This window comes from Triticum dicoccoides, chromosome 3A (genome assembly GCF_002162155.2).
Source record: "Triticum dicoccoides isolate Atlit2015 ecotype Zavitan chromosome 3A, WEW_v2.0, whole genome shotgun sequence".
Taxonomy (NCBI): domain Eukaryota; kingdom Viridiplantae; phylum Streptophyta; class Magnoliopsida; order Poales; family Poaceae; genus Triticum; species Triticum dicoccoides.
The window spans coordinates 590643635-590662090 of record NC_041384.1 but is presented as its reverse complement, the minus strand read 5'-3'; positions in this window follow the sequence as shown (position 1 = coordinate 590662090).

Here is an 18456-nt window from a genome sequence, read left to right as displayed (position 1 = left end):
ATTCTCGCTGAGGGGAGGATGGTGTGGATCGGATCTAAGAATCCCATCCCTTTAATAGACAATTTATTTATCTGGCTAGGGGGGTGAATGAAAAAATGCCCTGGCGCCTCGTATTCGTTGATGCATGAGAATTTGCCCTTATTGGGCGCAGAAGCCAAGAGGATCAACATTTATGGGGCCGGATACTATTTACAAACACTTGGAAATTGGAGAAGAACCCGCCTTGCAATGCCGAAGACAATACTGCACGCCGGACTCGTCGTCATTGAAGCCTGGTTCGGGGGCTACTGAGGGAGTCCTGGATTAGGGGGTCTCCGAATAGCCGGACTATATCCTTTGGCCGGACTGTTGGACTATGAAGATGCAAGATTGAAGACTTCGTCCCGTGTCCGGATGGGACTCTACTTTGCATGGAAGGCAAGCTAGGCAATACGGATATGTATATCTCCTCCTTTGTAACCGACCTTGTGTAACCCTAACCTCTCCGGTGTCTATATAAACCGGAGGGTTTTAGTCCGTAGGACAACATACAATCATACCATAGGCTAGCTTCTAGGGTTTAGCCTCTCTGATCTCGTGGTAGATCTACTCTTGTACTACCCATATCATCAATATTAATCAAGCAGGACATAGGGTTTTACCTCCATTAAGAGGGCCCGAACCTGGGTAAAACATTGTGTCCCCTGCCTCCTGTTACCATCTGCCTTAGATGCACAGTTCGGGACCCCCTACCCGAGATCCGCCGGTTTTGACACCGACATGGATCTTCCTTCAAGTATTTTTTATATATTCCAATATAATTCTTTGTTGATTTTCAGGTCATTCCGAGAACTTTTATTTTTGCACAAAAATAACACCGTGGAGATTCTACTGAAAACATCGTTAGTCCGGGTTAGTTCCATTCAAATCATGCAAGTTAGAGTCCAAAACGAGGGCAAAAGTGTTTGGAAAAGTAGATACGACGGAGACGTATCACTAGCCCATCCTTTTCTTCATTAAATTTCCATTTGTCGACAATGTTTGTACATTAAACTACTCTTCCCGTGAATCAGCCATTTGAGTGGGCAATGGAAAAATCTGGAGTGAAAACAAGGCCTTTAGAGTAGACAATGCTACATGTCGAAGCAGATCTCTTGCTGGGTCCCGATAGCTCCTCGGAGATGGATTCAGAGACAGATGACCAGTCCTATTCCCCCATCGAGGTGCATGCTCTAACTTGGCACGGTTCTACTGCTCATATCATGCATATGGTGTCTTGCATTGCATAGTTTAGACATCATATACACAATATTCAACACCATGTTCTTAGTTCAGACATCATATATGCGAATGCCCTCCACTTAGCATATAAATCACATATGTGAATTAAATCATGCGATCCTGGTTACTTAGATAACATGTATGTGAGTTACGTCATGTGATCGTGTTTAGTTAGTCATCATATCTTTGAATTATGTTATGCTATGCTATCTAGTTTAGATAGAAATCATATATGTGAAATTATGTCATGCTATCCGTTTTAGTTAAACAATATACATGTCAATTATTTAATGCCCTCTTTTTTCCACACTATCTATTGCATTTGTCTCTCATACAATGTCTGTACATTCAATTATGTTTCCTGTTTATCAGCCATTTGAACTGGAGCGGGTGATGGCAGTATCTATCGGAGTAAAAACACGGTCTTCAAATAAAAAAGTGCTACCTCTTGGTGGAGATAGGACCCTGGTTGTACATGCAGGTGAACCAGCCCTACCACACATAACCCAAACTCTCGCAGATTTTACCCCTACTACGATGGACAGAGAACCAGCTTCACCCAATCTAACCCCAACCCCAGCAGATAGTAACCCAGTTCCTGTTGACACAACACCATCTGCACCACAGAGCTCCCAAACAAGAGTAGTTAGTAAGGCAACTCCTATGCCCAAAGCGCCAGTACTACCACGGTGAACCCCAACTCCACCAGTTAGTACACCTATTCCCGTGGAGGAAGCACAACCAGCCATTCATAGTTTAACATCTATCACATTTGATGTTGTTAAATCCTATGTGCGTATCTTCCCATCATGGAAATATTATACTAAAGATGAAGGAAAATGCCAGTTGCGGGTGTTTGTCCAGGAGTTATGTGTAAGTAATGTTATTCATGGCAATTACTTTGCTTTGTCCCTTACATTCTTCCTCCATGATGGTTATAATACATAAATTTTTCCCATTTTTCTCTATAGAGAAGGACCGATTTGGAAACTCAGGATGAGGTAACCTGTGCTAATAGCTCTGCTATCTTCAAGAATGTTTGGTGGCAGTATCAGAATTACCTCAAGAAAACGTACTTCACTGGCAAAGAAACTCATCAAATTCCCTTACATTCTCCTGAGACACATTTACTCGACAATGACGGGGAACGCCTTGTTCTTTACTAGTCCCGAACCAAGAATGTGGTAAGGTCTATGAGATCATTTTATTTTAAGTACTATATGCTTGTGTCTTACTGTACTCTGTTCATGTACAACAAGTGCTTAAACCTGAAGAACAACTATTCTCATTTAAGATTCCATTGCTATCGTGCATACTGCTTTGCTCTTGTATCACTGTATTTACTTATATAAACTTATTTTTAAGTTGAACTATCCTATGGGAACTCCAATGGCACAACAAGTATGTTTATGCATGTTTCTTTAACATGTTTGCTCTAATAAATAGCTCTATTGATTTCAATTTCAATTGTGTATACAGTTGACTTCTCATATCATGCACATTACTAGCATCATAACAGGGCCAATAGTGTTGTTGTACATGTAGACCCGTGGTACCCATCTGAAATCTTGTTGTGTCGTTTAGTTTCCCATGCTTTGTATTATTTCAGTGCTGCTTTCTCTTGAACTAATATGATTTGAACCGTGTCTCTATTTTGATTTGGCAAGACAATGCAGTGACCATAGGATATAGATATATATTTTTTTGATGCTTTTACAATGTACTACTTGGCAATAGAAGACTTGGTAGTTTAATCTTCTCCACCTTACTAATGAACTGGTTCACCGAAATGAGTTTCATATACTAGTACATGCTAAACCTGTTATGTGTTTGCTTGTTTCTTCTTTTAGAATGCTGACAGAATATTGGGGAAGAGTGCCTTATTAAGCAATGATAAAGGAAGTAATGAAGATAAGGTTCAGGATCGTGAGACATCCTTGTTGGTCTCCAACAAAGCTGATAAAACAGCTAAGGAAAACTATCTTGAAGATAGTGAGGCAACCCCAAAGTCCTGTCTTGGTTTATTGTTCGAGTTACTAGCCACTACTGCTTGCACAAGATATTCAAACTCACTGTCTGAATCAGTTCGATTTCTTGAGTCTCAACTACAAGCTGAAAGACATCGATCAGCTGTGCTGCGACAAGAAGTGGAAGGACTGCGGAAGTCCCTGGAGCATTCAGATGCATACTTTCTGGTGCAACAACAAGTGTTGGAGGATTTTAGCGCCAAATAGGACAAAGCTAATAAGCTTGCTAAGCTTATTGCCAGCATGGTGGATACCCAGGATAACGTTTCTTAAGCTCTTCTAAAGTTGTTTTAGTTATGGACTTGTTTTGCTGCTGCGTTTATTTTCACTAGTGGCCAATTTTGACGACCAGTGTATGTAATATGCTGCTTTGTTCCCTATATTTGCATTGGTAGCGAACTTTGATGCCCAGTGGATGTAATATGTGTAATAGCTATAATAGGCTAGCGTTAGTTTCTTGCTTATTTATTTCCTTATTGTCTTGTTTAGTTGTTTGCTTGTAGTCACTGCAGTTCTTTTTCCACGTTTTTTAGTGGCCACAATAACCTAGTTTTGGTAACTAGGCCACAATAATCATGGCAACACACGGACTGTTGTAACCATGGGCCTCCTGTGGGCTGTAGGATCCATGGGCCTTCTACGGGCCATAGGATCCATGGGCCTTTTACGAGCCGTAGGATCCATGGACTTTCTACGGGTCGTATGATGCATGGGCCATTTACGGGCTGTAGGATCCATTGGTCTTCTACGGGCCGTAGGATCCATGGGCCTTCTATGGGGCGTATAATCATTTCGCCAGACATGGGCCGTACTATTCGTGGACCATAACGGGCCGTTAATAGGCCATATTTGATAACGCTATGAAAACATCCCAATGGGTTAACGGGCCACAAACGGGCCGAATGTAACCACAAGCTGTATTTGGCCCACAAACGGAACATGCTAGTAACGGACTGTATCTAACCAAATTCTAGAAATGAGCCCAAGAATAAGTGGGCCCTGAGAAGGCTGAAAGATAACACGGTTGGAAACGGCCCAATGGAATAATGGGCCGTTAATGGGTATAAAGGGGTACACTATTCATCGCGGGCCAGATTCATGGGCCATACATGGGCCGGAAGTTACAACAGACTGGAATCATATTGGAAGGCCCAGATGAAGCTACTAGGCTTAATTCGGATAGGCCGTAACGGGCTGTGAGTTAGCGGGCTATAAATGGACTATATATGAACATGCCGTTAATAGGCTTTCTGTGGGCTGGCGAATGGGCCTCTGTTGGGCCGTTCCATGTGTCGACGTATCATAGGCGCCTCCTATCCAATGAATGTATGACATTTGTCCCAACGGTGAGCCAACACATGTTTCCTCCGGCCAATGAGAATTTTACACGTGGAAAATCCTCATTGGTCCGGGCTGTTAGCGGGTTATCGGTTCCAAAACCAGACTCGGTAGCTTAACGGCGTTCCGTTACGGTGGATGCCATGTGTCGGTCACCCTTTACGAAAGCATTTCCATGACGCGTGATTTATCGTCATGGAAGTGGACACTTCTCTGATGATAATTTTGGTAATGTCATGCAACACTTCTATGACAACACAGGTATGACTATCTTGATTCTGTCATAAATTTGTCATGGAAGTACATGCATGACAGAAAACGTGACCTACTGTGACAAACACGTATCATCATGGAAGTGTATTTTTTGTAGTGTTTGTGAAAGTCTAATTAAGCGGCTCGATCTATCTCTATAGATCTTAATGCCCAATATATAAGTAGCTTCACCGAGGTTTTCCATTGAAAAATTATTATTCAAGTATCCTTTTATGCTACTCAGAAATTCAGTATCATTTCCAATCAACAATATGTCCTCCACATATAATATCAGAAATGCTACAGAGCTTCCACTCACTTTCTTGTAAATACAGGCTTCTCCAAAAGTCTGTATAAAACCATATGCTTTGATCACACTATCAAAACGTATATTCCAACTCCGAGAGGCTTGCACCAGTGCATAAATGGATCGTTGGAGCTTGCAAACTTTGTTAGCACCTTTTGGATCGACAAAACCTTCTGGTTGCATCATATACAACTCTTCTTTAAGATATCCATTAAGGAATGCAGTTTTGACATCCATTTGCCAAATTTCATAATCATAAAATGTGGCAATTTCTAACATGATTCGGACTGACTTTAGCATCGCTACTGGTGAGAAATTCTCATCGTAGTCAACTCCTTGAACTTGTCGAAAACCTTTCGCAAGAAGTCAAGCTTTGTAGACAGCAATATTACCGTCATCGTCAGTCTTCTTCTTGAAGATCCATTTATTCTCTATGGCTTGCCGATCATCGGGCAAGTCAGCCAAAGTACACACTTTGTTCTCATACATGGATCCCATCTCGGATTTCATGGCCTCAAGCCATTTTGAGGAATCTGGGCTCATCATTGCTTCCTCATAGTTTGTAGGTTCGTCATGGTTAAGTAACATGACCTCCAGAACCAGATTACGGTACCACTTTGGTGCAGATCTTATTCTGGTTGACCTACGAGGTTCGGTAGTAACTTGATCAGAAGTTTCATGATCATCATCATTAGCTTCCTCACTTACTGGTGTAGGAATCACTATAACTGATTTCAGTGATGAACTACTTTCCAATAAGGGAGTAGGTACAATTACCTCGTGATAACCCACAAGTATAGGGGATCGCAACAGTTTTCGATAAGTAAGAGTGTCGAACCCAATGAGGAGCTAAAGGTAGAACAAATATTCCCTCAAGTTCTATCGACCACCGATACAACTCTACGGACGCTTGACGTTCGCTTTACCTAGAACAAGTATGAAACTAGAAGTACTTTGTAGGTGTTGTTGGATAGGTTTGCAAGATAATAGAGAGTACGTAAATAAAAAGTAGGGGCTGTTTAGATAAAGAAACAATAAAGTAAATATAGCGAGTGTGGAAAAGTGGTGGCAGGAGTTGCGAAATTGCCCTTAAGCAATTGACTACTTTACTAGACCGATAGCAAGTATTATGTGGGAGAGGCCACTGCTAGCATGTCATCCCTGACTTGGAATTCTATGCACCTATGATTGGAACTATTAGCAAGCATCCGCAACTAGCAATGTTCATTAAGGTAAAACCCAACCATAGCATTGAGATATATTGGTCCCCCTTCAATCCCGTATGCATCAATTTCTATGCTAGGTTGAAACTTCTGTCACTCTTGCCCTCCAATACATAGTCGTATCAACATACAACTAACCCTAGGGTGTGATCCACGCGCGCAATCATATGATGGGCACCAAAGGACAGCAACATAACCGCAAGCAAATTAAATCAATCATAGCAATTCATCAACCACCAATAGGACAACAAAAATCTACTCAGACATCATAGGATGCTAACACATCATTGGATAATAATATGAAGCATAAATCATCATGTTCAAGTAGAGGGTACAGTTGGTTGCGGGATAGTGGACCACTGTAGATAGAGGGGGGAAGGTGATGGAGATGTTGGTGAAGATGGCGGAGCTGTTGGTGTAGATTGCGGGATGATGGCCCCCGGTGGCACTCCGGTGCCACTGGAAGCGAGGGGGAGAGAGCCCCCCTCCTTCTTCTTCATTGACATCCTCCCTAGATGGGAGAAGGGTTTCCCCTCTGTCCATGGCCTCCATGGCACGGGAGATGCGAGAGCCCCTCCGAGATTGGATCTATCTCTCTGTCTCTCTTTGTTTCTGCGTTCTCTCTGGCTCTGTTTCACCGTTTCGTGTATATATGGAGATCCGTAACTCCGATTGGCCTGAAACCTTTGCCGTGATTTTTCCTAAAATTAGCGTTCTTGCGGGAAAAGAAGAGCGTCAACCGCCTTACAGGTGGCTCACGAGGGTAGGGGGCGCGCCCCCTGCCTCGTGGCCATCTCGGGCACCGTCTCGCGTGGATTTTTCTTCTGGAATTTTCCAAATATTCCAAAAAGTATGTCCATCCGTTTTTATCCCGTTTGGACTCCGTTTGATATCGAGATTCTGCAAAACCAAAAAGATGCAACATACAGGAACTGGCACTGGGCACTGAATCAATATGTTAGTCCCAAAAATAGTATAAAAAGTTGCCAAAAGTATATGAAAGTTGTATAATATTGGCACGGAACAATCAAAAATTATAGATACGACGGAGACGTATGAGCATCCCCAAGCTTAATTCCTGCTCGTCCTCGAGTAGGTAAATGATAAAAAAGATAATTTTTGATGTGGAATGCTACCTAGCATAATCTTGATCACATATCTAATCATGGCATGAATATTAAGACATGAGTGATTCAAAGCAATAGTCTATCATTTGACATAAAAACAATAATACTTCAAGCCCACTAATAAAGCAATCATGTCTTTTCAAAATAGCAAGGCCAAAGAAAGTTATCCCTACAAAGTCATATAGTCTGGCTATGATCCATCTTCACCACACAAAATACTCACATCATGCACAACCCCGATGACAAGCCAAGCAATTGTTTCATACTTTTTAATGCGCTTCAGCATTTTCAACCTACACGCAATACATGAGTGTGCGCCATGGACATAGCACTATAGGTGGAATAGAATGGTGGTTGTGGACAAGACAAAAAGGATAAGATAGTCTCACATCAACTAGGCGTATCAACGGGCTATGGTGATGCCCATCAATAGATATCAATGTGAATGAGTAGGGATTGCCATGCAACGGATGCACTAGAGCTATAAGTATATGAAAGCTCAAACTGAAACTAAGTGGATGTGCATCCAACTTGCTTGCTCATGAAGACCTAGGGCATTTGAGGAAGCCCATCATTGGAATATGCAAGCCAAGTTCTATAATGAAAATTCCCACTAGTATATGAAAGTGATAACTCAAGAGACTCTCTATATGAAGAACATGGTGCTACTTTGAAGCACAAGTGTGGTAAAAGGATAGTAACATTGCCCCTTCTCTCTTTTTCTCTCATTTTTTTGTAGGCTTCTTTGGCCACTTTTATTTTGATAACCTCACATGGGACAATGTTCTAATAATGATGATCATCACACTTTTATTTACTTACAACTCAATATTACAACTCGATATCTAGAACAAAGATATGACTATATATGAATGCCTCCGGCGGTGTACCGGGATGTGCAATGATCTAGCGTAGCAATGACATCAAAAAATGGACAAGCCATGAAATCATCATGCTAGCTATCTTACGATCATGCAAAGCAATATGACAATGAATGCTCAAGTCATGTATATGATGATGATGAAAGTTGCATGGCAATATATCTTGGAATGGCTATGGAAATGCCATGATAGGTAGGTATGGTGGCTGTTTTGAGGAAGGTATATGGTGAGTTTATGGTACCGGCGAAAGTTGCGCGGTACTAGAGAGGCTAGCAATGGTGGAAGGGTGAGAGTGCGTATAATCCATGGACTCAACATTAGTCATAAAGAACTCACATACTTATTGCAAAAGCTTATTAGCCCTCGAAGCAAAGTACTACTACGCATGCCCCTAGGGGGATAGATTGGTAGGAAAAGACCATCGCTCGTCCCCGACCGCCACTCATAAGGAAGACAATCAATAAATACCTCATGCTCCAACTTCGTTACATAACGGTTCACCATATGTGCATGCTACGGGAATCACAAACCTCAACACAAGTATTTATACAATTCACAACCACCCACTAGCATGACTCTAATATCACCATCTTTGTATCGCAAAACTATTGCAAGGAATCAAACATATCATATTCAGTGATCTACAAGTTTTATGTAGGATTTTATGACTAACCATGTGAATGACCAATTCCTGTCATCTCTCTAAATAGATATAAGTGAAGCAAGAGAGTTTAATTCTTTCTACAAAAGATATGCCCGTGCCCTAACAAATATAAGTGAAGCAAAAGAGCATTCTACAAATGACGGTTTTCTATGTAAAGAGAAACAGGCAATCCAAACTCCAAATGATATAAGTGAAGCACATGAAGCATTCTATAAAGCCATACTCAAAAGATATAAGTGAAGTGCAATGAGCATTCTATAAACCAACCAAGGACTATCTCATACCAGCATGGTGCATAAAAGAAAAATGAAAACTAAATGCAAAAGACGCTCCAAGATTGCACACATCGCATGAACGAAACGAATCCGAAAACATACCGATACTTGTTGAGGAAAGAGGGGATGCCTTCCCAGCATCCCCAAGCTTAGATGCTTCAGTCTCCTTGAATATTTACTTGGGGTGCCTCGGGCATCCCCAAGCTTGAGCTCTTGCCTCTCTTCCTTCTTCTCACATCAAGACATTCTCGATCATCGAACACTTCATCCACACAAAACTTCAACAGAAAACTCGGTAAGATCTGTAAGTATAATAAAGCAAATCACTACTCTAAGTACTGTTGCAAACCAATTCATATTTTGTTTTTGCACTGTGTCTACTGTAATATAAATTTCTCATGGCTTAACCCACTGATATAAATTGATAGTTTCATCAAAACAAGCAAACTATGCATCAAAAACAGAATCTGTCTAAAACAGAATAGTCTGTAATAATCTGAACATTCACCATACTTCTGATACTTTAAAAATTCTACCAAAATTGTCACATCCCTAGTTCTGGTATGACCTAGACCAGCTAGTTAGTTGTGCATCATGTTCAAATTCCATTTAAATTTGAAACGGGGATTGTGAAACCCTCAGAAATCATTTCTGGAAATAACCCAGATAAAAATTTCTCCAAAAGGGTCCAAGAAAATGTTCATGTTGCTCTCTGAAAATATTGGTCAGAAGTAAAAATCAAACCAATTTTAGGAACTCATAAATATTTATTTTGGCCATTTGGAATTAATGCAATAATTAATTGCTTGGGTATTTATATGATATATAAATAATATATGTCCAAAATTTATGCCAGTAGTTGAGGAGCTCTGAAATAATACCACTAGCCCCTGCAAAAATTGGCATAAGAAAATAAAATGGTTTAGTGTTTTTATTATACCAAACAAATGTCAAAAAAATAGAAAAGAAAAACAAAAATGGAAAAACCTACCTGGACCTTACCTGCGGCCAGCTCCTGTGCTGGCCTAGCACTGTGCGGCCTGGCCTGGCCCAACTGGCCAAGCCAATCATCCTCCTCCTTACCAGGAGGAGGCGAAGGAGGGAATGGCAAGCGCGCGCATGCACGCCACGCTCCTGCCTGCCTGCCCCCCTTCCCCTCGGTGCTGTCCACCCCAGAGAGCTCCACCAAGCCCCCTGGCTCCTCACTCTCTCCCGAGCTCTCTCCTCTCCTCTGCTCGTCTTCTCTCCCGCGCCCGAATGCCACCGCAGCACGTCGCCGTGAGCCAACGCGACCATCGCCACCGCCCCGTCCCTTGCTGCTGTCCAAGAGAACCGCCGCCCTCGACTATGCCTCCTCGTCGAGCTGGACGATGCCAGGAGCACTGCAGTGTCGCCACCGCTGTCATCCCCGTCGTCGGAGCCGCGGATCACCGCCGCTAAATTCGTCGCCGACTGGTCCTCCCCGAGCGCACCGACGACGCCTTCAAGTTCGCTGTGAGCTCCCCTTCCCCCTCCCCCTAGCCCTGTAGCTCGAGCGCCCCCCTAGCCCTGTCGGCCACCTTGGCCGAGAGCTCGGCTCCGCCGTTCATGTCGCCGCCGTGGCCACAGCTGCCATAGCTCGCAACCGAGCTCACCGCCGTTCTCAGTGCCCTCACGTGCGTCGTTTGCACCCAACCGCAGCCCCCCTAGTGCCCCGTAGCGCCGAACCCGCCGTTCCCATAGCTCCGGCTGCCTTGGCTGACCTCGCCGCGGTCGTCTCCGGCCACCCCTCCTCCTCCTATCTACCCCACTAGATGCGGGAGAGCACGGGCTACGCCCCGGTGCTCCCAGCCGCCGCCCCCGTGCCCTACAGCGTGGACGCCGCCGCGTCGAGAGGTCGCCGCCGACGACCCTAGCCGGCCTGACGTGCGGGCCCGGCCTGACAGGTGATTAGCTTAAGGCTAATCACCGTTTAACTAATCCCTGACGCTGACAGTGGGCCCAGGCGCCCTAATCCTTTAATTAGATTAATTTGATAACCCCCTGTTAACTAACCGGTCACTGGCGTGTGGACCCCATACGTCGGGTTTGACCTGGTCAGCTCCGTTGACCTGCTGACGCAGGCATGACGCAATGTTGACACAGTTATTCATTTTCTGGTTTAAAATTAGATCAGGAAATTCCAGAATATATTCAAAACTTCAAAAATTCATAGAAATTCAACCGTAGCTCAGATTGAAATAATTTATATATGAAAAATTATCAGAAAAATTCAATCTATTCATCTGTACCTTTTTCGTGCATGTCTAACCAACTTATACTTGCTGTATAGGTGAAAACATATAAATGGCATCTATAAAGATTTAATTTAGAGTTTCATTTGAACCTTGGGTTCCAATGGACCTCTTCCAAATAGAATGCTAAATGCATTAGCTCAAAGCACATCACATACTCATGCCATGATCATGCATCATATTGTTTCATATGCTTGTGTTTGTTTATCGACACCGTTCCTTCTCGATAGGTCCTGCTCCGGAGACCCTTCCAGAGTACCTGTCTGAGGAGCAGTGCCTTCCTTGTTGATCTACCAGGCAAGCAAACCCCCTTGTTCAATCCGATACAACCCTACTCTCTCGCTCCTGCTCTCATTTATTGCATTAGGACAACAATGATTCAACTGCTACTTTATGTTGCGGTAGTTGAACCCATTCCTCTGCATGACCTGTCATTGCCACAGTAAATAGTTAAAACCCACTAGAATGTGTAGGAGTTGATTGAGCCATGTTGTGTTCTTGCCATGCCATGCCTGCTATTGCTTAGAGTTGTGTCAGGCCTGATTCATCGGGAATGAATTGGAGTGGTACGATATGTTCTGGTGCTGAGAGTTAAGCGTGTGAACACGATTTGGTAAAGGTAGCAGTGAGAGGCCATGTAGGAGTAGATGGTGGGTTGTCTCACTGGAACAGTCCTTAAGCACTAAGTTCCGTGTATGTTGTCCAATGACTAGCTACAACCACACATTGGAATGCTTAAGTGCCCCTCTCGACTTATTATTAGCCAACTTGATCTCTGTCCAGGAGTCGCAAATAGTTTCTGGTGTTTGTAGGTAGTGTTAGTAGTCTACCAAGTGGCACCCGGCCAGGTGGGCTTGGGACAGACTAGGCACAAGTGGCACGCTGTACCAAGCGTAGATCCATCCGGCGAGGTGGGCTTGGGAACCCTACACATATCGTTTGGGGCCATGAGCGACACCCCGGCCGGATCTCCTTGCGGATGGAACCCGAATAGGCGATAAACCTGGACTAGAGTCTTGTGTGGTTAGTCAGGTCGTGGCCGACACCCTCGCCAGGCTTCCGCTTGAAGGTTGCCGAGATACATGACGTGTACATGGTGATAAGTGGTGAGAGCGTGTGTGAAGAAGTACACCCTTGTAGGGTTATCATGATCTATTCGAATAGCCGTGTCCTCGGTTATGGACTTCTTGGATGCTTACGTGGTACATAGACAACTTAAAGTGGGTACTCTAAAATGCTCAAGACAAGTGTGAGTGATGTGGACGGCCTTCTCGTAAGGAGACGAGGATGAATCCATAGTAGTGTATTTGATGTGGTGTTTAGTGGACTCGGTGCGCTGCCTCACCTCAAAGAAGTTTCTCATTGTCGTAGAACATGATAGCCACTGAGTCAAAGCTGGCTTGCTGCAACTAAACCCCACATTACCTTCTTGATGCAAATGCATGTATGATAGGATCTGATGTAAGTCTTGCTGAGTAGCTTTGTACTCACGTTGCTTTATTTATGTTTTTGCAGCAGAGACTTCGGTCTTATTAGTTTACTTGGACTTCGACGAGTAGCTTGCACCTCAGCTACGATCTTGTACCCTTGGGAGGGACTTGTAGATAGTCAGGCTTCTTAGCCTTTTTCTTTTGTAGTTGTCTGTACTCAGACATGTAATGCTTCCGTTGATTTTATGCTCTGAATGATGGGTCATGTGACCCCTGTTTGTATTTAATGCTATGTGGCTCTTATGGGCCTTTATCTATATGAGTGGCGTTATGTTGTGATGCCATGTTGTACAACACATACTTGCATGTTATGCATACGTGTGACATGTATTGCTATGTGTGGGATCCGACAATCTAGTTGTTTATCCTTGCAGCCTCTCATATGGGGAAATGTAGTCTAGTGCTTCCTTGAGCCATAGTAGTCCGCTACAGCCCGGTTCACCGGAGTCCTGCTAGCCCAGCACTACTGCTCAGGACACTTGACTGGCCGGCATGTGTTTCACTTTGTTCCTATGTATGTCCCTTCGGGGAAATGTCACGCGGTGACATCCGGAGTCCTGTTAGCCCAGTGCTACAGCCCGGATTCACACGCTGCTGACTGACATGCTTGATGTGAATCATGTATGCCTGTCCCCATAGGTTAGTGCCGCTTTGGGTTCACGACTAGCCATGTCGTCCCGGGTTCCCTGTCATATGGATGCTAGCGACAAAATCATATACGTGAGCCAAAAGGCGCAAACGGTCCCAGGCCAGGGTAAGGCGACACCCGTGGGAATACCGTGCGTGAGGCCGCAAAGTGATATGAGGTGTTACCGGCTAGATCAATGTGACTTGGGATCGGGGTCCCGACAAAAATTAGGAAAAATAAAAACTTTGTATAGGAAGACAGTGCAAAAAGAATCAGAACCGTTTGACGTTCCAACTAAAAATGTAAAATCACGCACTACAGCCAAAGTTTCTGTCCTGCACCCGGAAAAGGAAACCTATTACCCGGGGTCCCCCCTTTCGGCTATCTCATCTGCGGCATAGCAACACCTACTCTTCCTTCTGATGCAGCCTTCGTGGATCCATAATTTGGCTTCCTCGTTTATTGATTGCTTGCAATTCATTTAGTGTTTAATATCCAAGAAAAATGAAGGTTGGCAACGCGCCCTCCCTTCTGCTACCACACCAAATGAAAGAAACTATTACTCAAAAAGCGAATCACATCTCGATCCACAAACTGTACAAACCATCAAGCAAATGTAAACATCCTAAAGGCAAACCTTGGCACATTATTTTTATATTTAAACTTTATAAAAGCACACAACAGAATTAAATGGCTCTCTAAACTTTCTGGGTTGTCTCCCTGGTAGCGCTTTCTTTAAAGCCATTAAGCTAGGCATATAGTGCTCAAGTAATGGATTCACTCGGATTCCAAGGTATATCAAAGCCAATTTTAATTAACAACGATTTGTAATTTAGTAATGAGCACAAAGTAACATATATCATGCAACAACGAAGTCTAACTCTCTTCGTATGCATCGACATGTCATAAAAGAATAATTCATGCACACATAGTAAAGGCCAATGCATAGTATAAACAGTTTCTTGCAATTTTATCATATTGGAAACATAGAGAGGTGGATATATAGTTCCTCTCTCATAATAATTGCAAGTAGGAGCAGCAAGCACATGCATATTATATTCATCAAAATCATCATGTGCAACGGTAAAAGGCAACCCATCAATATATTCCTTAATAAGAGCAAACTTCTCCGATATAGTATAGTTTGGAGAATTCAAAAAGATAATAGGACTATCATGTGTGGGTGCAATAGCAACAATTTCATGTTTACCATAAGGAACTATAGAAAGTTCATCTCCATAAGCATAATTCATATTGGCATCTTGGCCACAAGCATAGCAAGCATCATCAAAAAGGGATATTTCAAAAGAATCGACGGGATCATAGCAATTATCATAGCATTCATCCTTCGGTAAGCACGAAGGGAAATTAAACAATGTATGAGTTGAAGAGTTACTCTCATTAGAAGGTGGGCACGGGTGATCAATCCGCTCTTCCTCCTTTTGTTCTTCGCTCTTCTCCTCATCTTTTGCATCCAATGAGCTCACAGTTTCATCAATTTCTTCTTCCATAGACTCCTGCAAAATATCAGTCTCTTCTTGGACAGCGGAGACTTTCTCAATAAGTGCATTAATATCGTAATTGTATTCATAATTCTCATAGCAATATTTCAGGATGGCTAAATTTTCAGGTCTATAAACAGCATCATCAAAATCTTCAAACTCTTTAAACATAGATTCAATTTCATAAGCACCCATAAAAGCAACAAATTCTTCTATTTGTTCCACATCATAGTAATCATATATACCATTAGCATAAGAAGCTAAGGTCTTATTATCATTAAATTTGCATGAAAAGGGAAGTTGTGGAGCCTTCATCCTAGCGCAACAAGTATAATCATATCTCAAGCATAGTTGCCTAGCATACCAATTCAATATATGAATTTGATCCCATAATAGTTTCCCTTTTTGTGTCAAGCGGTAATCCCCAAAGTATTCACGTTGATCCAACGTTAGTCCCATTACATAATTGAATGGGGTTTTCTCAGGATTATTAAAGTAGTACATAATATTTTTCTCATAACCAGCATCGAGGGTTTTAGGAGGTTCCCCATCTCCATGAGTAGCAAGTACACCTAATTTTTTGGTATTTCGTGTTCCATATCCATAACTAAAGATATAGAACAACTAAGAACAACAAATAAAAATTACTTAGTGATAAAGCAAACAAGCACACACAAGAATATTCACCCCACGCTATTGCTCCCCGGCAACGGCGCCAGAAAAAGATCTTGATAACCCACAAGTATAGGGGATCGCAACAGTTTTCGGTAAGTAAGAGTGTCGAACCCAACGAGGAGCTAAAGGTAGAACAAATATTCCCTCAAGTTCTATCGACCACCGATACAACTCTACGGACGCTTGACGTTCGCTTTACCTAGAACAAGTATGAAACTAGAAGTACTTTGTAGGTGTTGTTGGATAGGTTTGCAAGATAATAAAGAGTATGTAAATAAAAAGTAGGGGCTGTTTAGATAAAGAAACAATAAAGTAAATATAGCGAGTGTGCAAAAGTGGTGGTAGGAGTTGCGAAATTGCCCCTAAGAAATTGGCTACTTTACTAGACCGATAGCAAGTATTATGTGGGAGAGGCCACTGCTAGCATGTCATCCCTGACTTGGAATTATATGCACTTATGATTGGAACTATTAGCAAGCATCCGCAACTATTAACGTTCATTAAGGTAAAACCCAACCATAGCATTAAGATATATTGGCCCCCCTTCAATCCCGTATGCATCAATTTCTATGCTAGGTTGAATCTTCTGTCACTCTTGCCCTCCAATACATAGTCCTATCAACATACAACTAACCCTAGGGTGTGATCCACGCGCGCAATCATATGATGGGCACCAAAGAACAGCAAGATAACCACAAGCAAATTAAATCAATCATAGCAATTCATCAATCATCGATAGGACAACGAAAATCTACTCAGACATCATAGGATGGTAACACATCATTGGATAATAATATGAAGCATAAAGCACCATCTTCAAGTAGAGGGTACAGCGGGTTGCGGGAGAGTGGACCGCTGTAGATAGAGGGGGGACGGTGATGGAGATGTTGGTGAAGATGGCGGAGGTGTTGGTGTAGATCGCGATGATGATGATGGCCCCCGGTGGCACGCCGGTGCCACCGGAAGCGAGGGGGAGAGAGCCCCCCTCCTTCTTCTTCCTTGACCTCCTCCCTAGATGGGAGAAGGGTTTCCCCTCTGGTCCATGGCCTCCATGGCACGGGAGGGGCGAGAGCCCCTCCGAGATTGGATCTGTCTCTCTGTCTGTCTCTGTTTCTGCGTTCTCTCTGGCTCTGTTTCACCATTTCGTGTATATATGGAGATCCATAACTCCGATTGGCCTGAAACCTTCGCCGTGATTTTTTTCCGAAAATTAGCTTTCTTGCGGCAAAAGAAGAGCGTCAACCGCCTTACAGGTGGCTCACGAGGGTAGGGGCCATGCCCAGGGGGGCAGGCGCGACCCCTGCCTCGTGGCCACCTCGGTCACCGTCTCGCTTGGATTTTTCTTCCGTAATTTTCCAAATATTCCAAAAAGTATCTCCGTCCGTTTTTATCCCGTTTGGACTCCGTTTGATATGGATATTCTGCGAAACCAAAAACATGCAATAGACAGGAACTGGAACTGGGCACTGGATCAATATGTTAGTCCCAAAAATAGTATAAAAAGTTGCCAAAAGTATATGAAAGTTGTAGAATATTGGCATGCAACAATAAAAAATTATAGATACGACGGAGGCGTATCACCTCGTCAAGTTCTACTTTCCTCCCACTCACTTCTTTCGATAGAAACTTCTCTAGAAAGGATCCATTCTTAGCAACGAATAACTTGCCTTCGGATCTGTGATAGAAGGTGTACCCAACAGTCTCCTTTGGGTATCCTATGGAGACACATTTCTCCGATTTGGGTTCGAGCTTTTCAGGTTGAAGCTTTTTCACATAAGCATTGTGGCCCCAAACTTTAAGAAACGACAACTTGGGTTTCTTGCCAAACCATAGTTCATAAGGTGCCGTCTCAACGGATTTTGATGGTGCCCTATTTAATGTGAATGCAGCCGTCTCTAAAGCATAACCCCAAAAAGATAGTGGTAAATCAGTAAGAGACATCATAGATCGCACCATATCTAATAAAGTGCAGTTACGATGTTCGGACACACCATTACGCTGTGGTGTTCCAGGTGGCGTGAGTTGCGAAACTATTCCTCATTGTTTCAAATGAAGACCAAACTCATAACTCAAATATTCACCTCCATGATCAGATCGTAGAAACTTAATTTTCTTGTTACGATGATTTTCTACTTCACTCTAAAATCCTTTGAACTTTTCAAATGTTTCAGACTTATGTTTCATCAAGTAGATATACCCATATCTGCTCAAATCATCTATGAAGGTAAGAAAATAACGATACCCGCTGTGAACATCAACACTCATCGGACCGCATACATCAGAATGTATTATTTCCAACAAGTCTGTTGCTCACTCCATTGTTCCAAAGAATGGAGTCTTAGTCATCTTGCCCATGAGGCATGGTTCGCATGCAGCAAGTGATTCATAATCAAGTGATTCCAAAATCCCATCAGTATGGAGTTTCTTCATGCGCTTTACACCAATATGACCTAAACGGCAGTGCCACAAATAAGTTGCACTATAATTATTAAACTTATATCTTTTGGTTTCAATACTATGAACATGTGTATCAC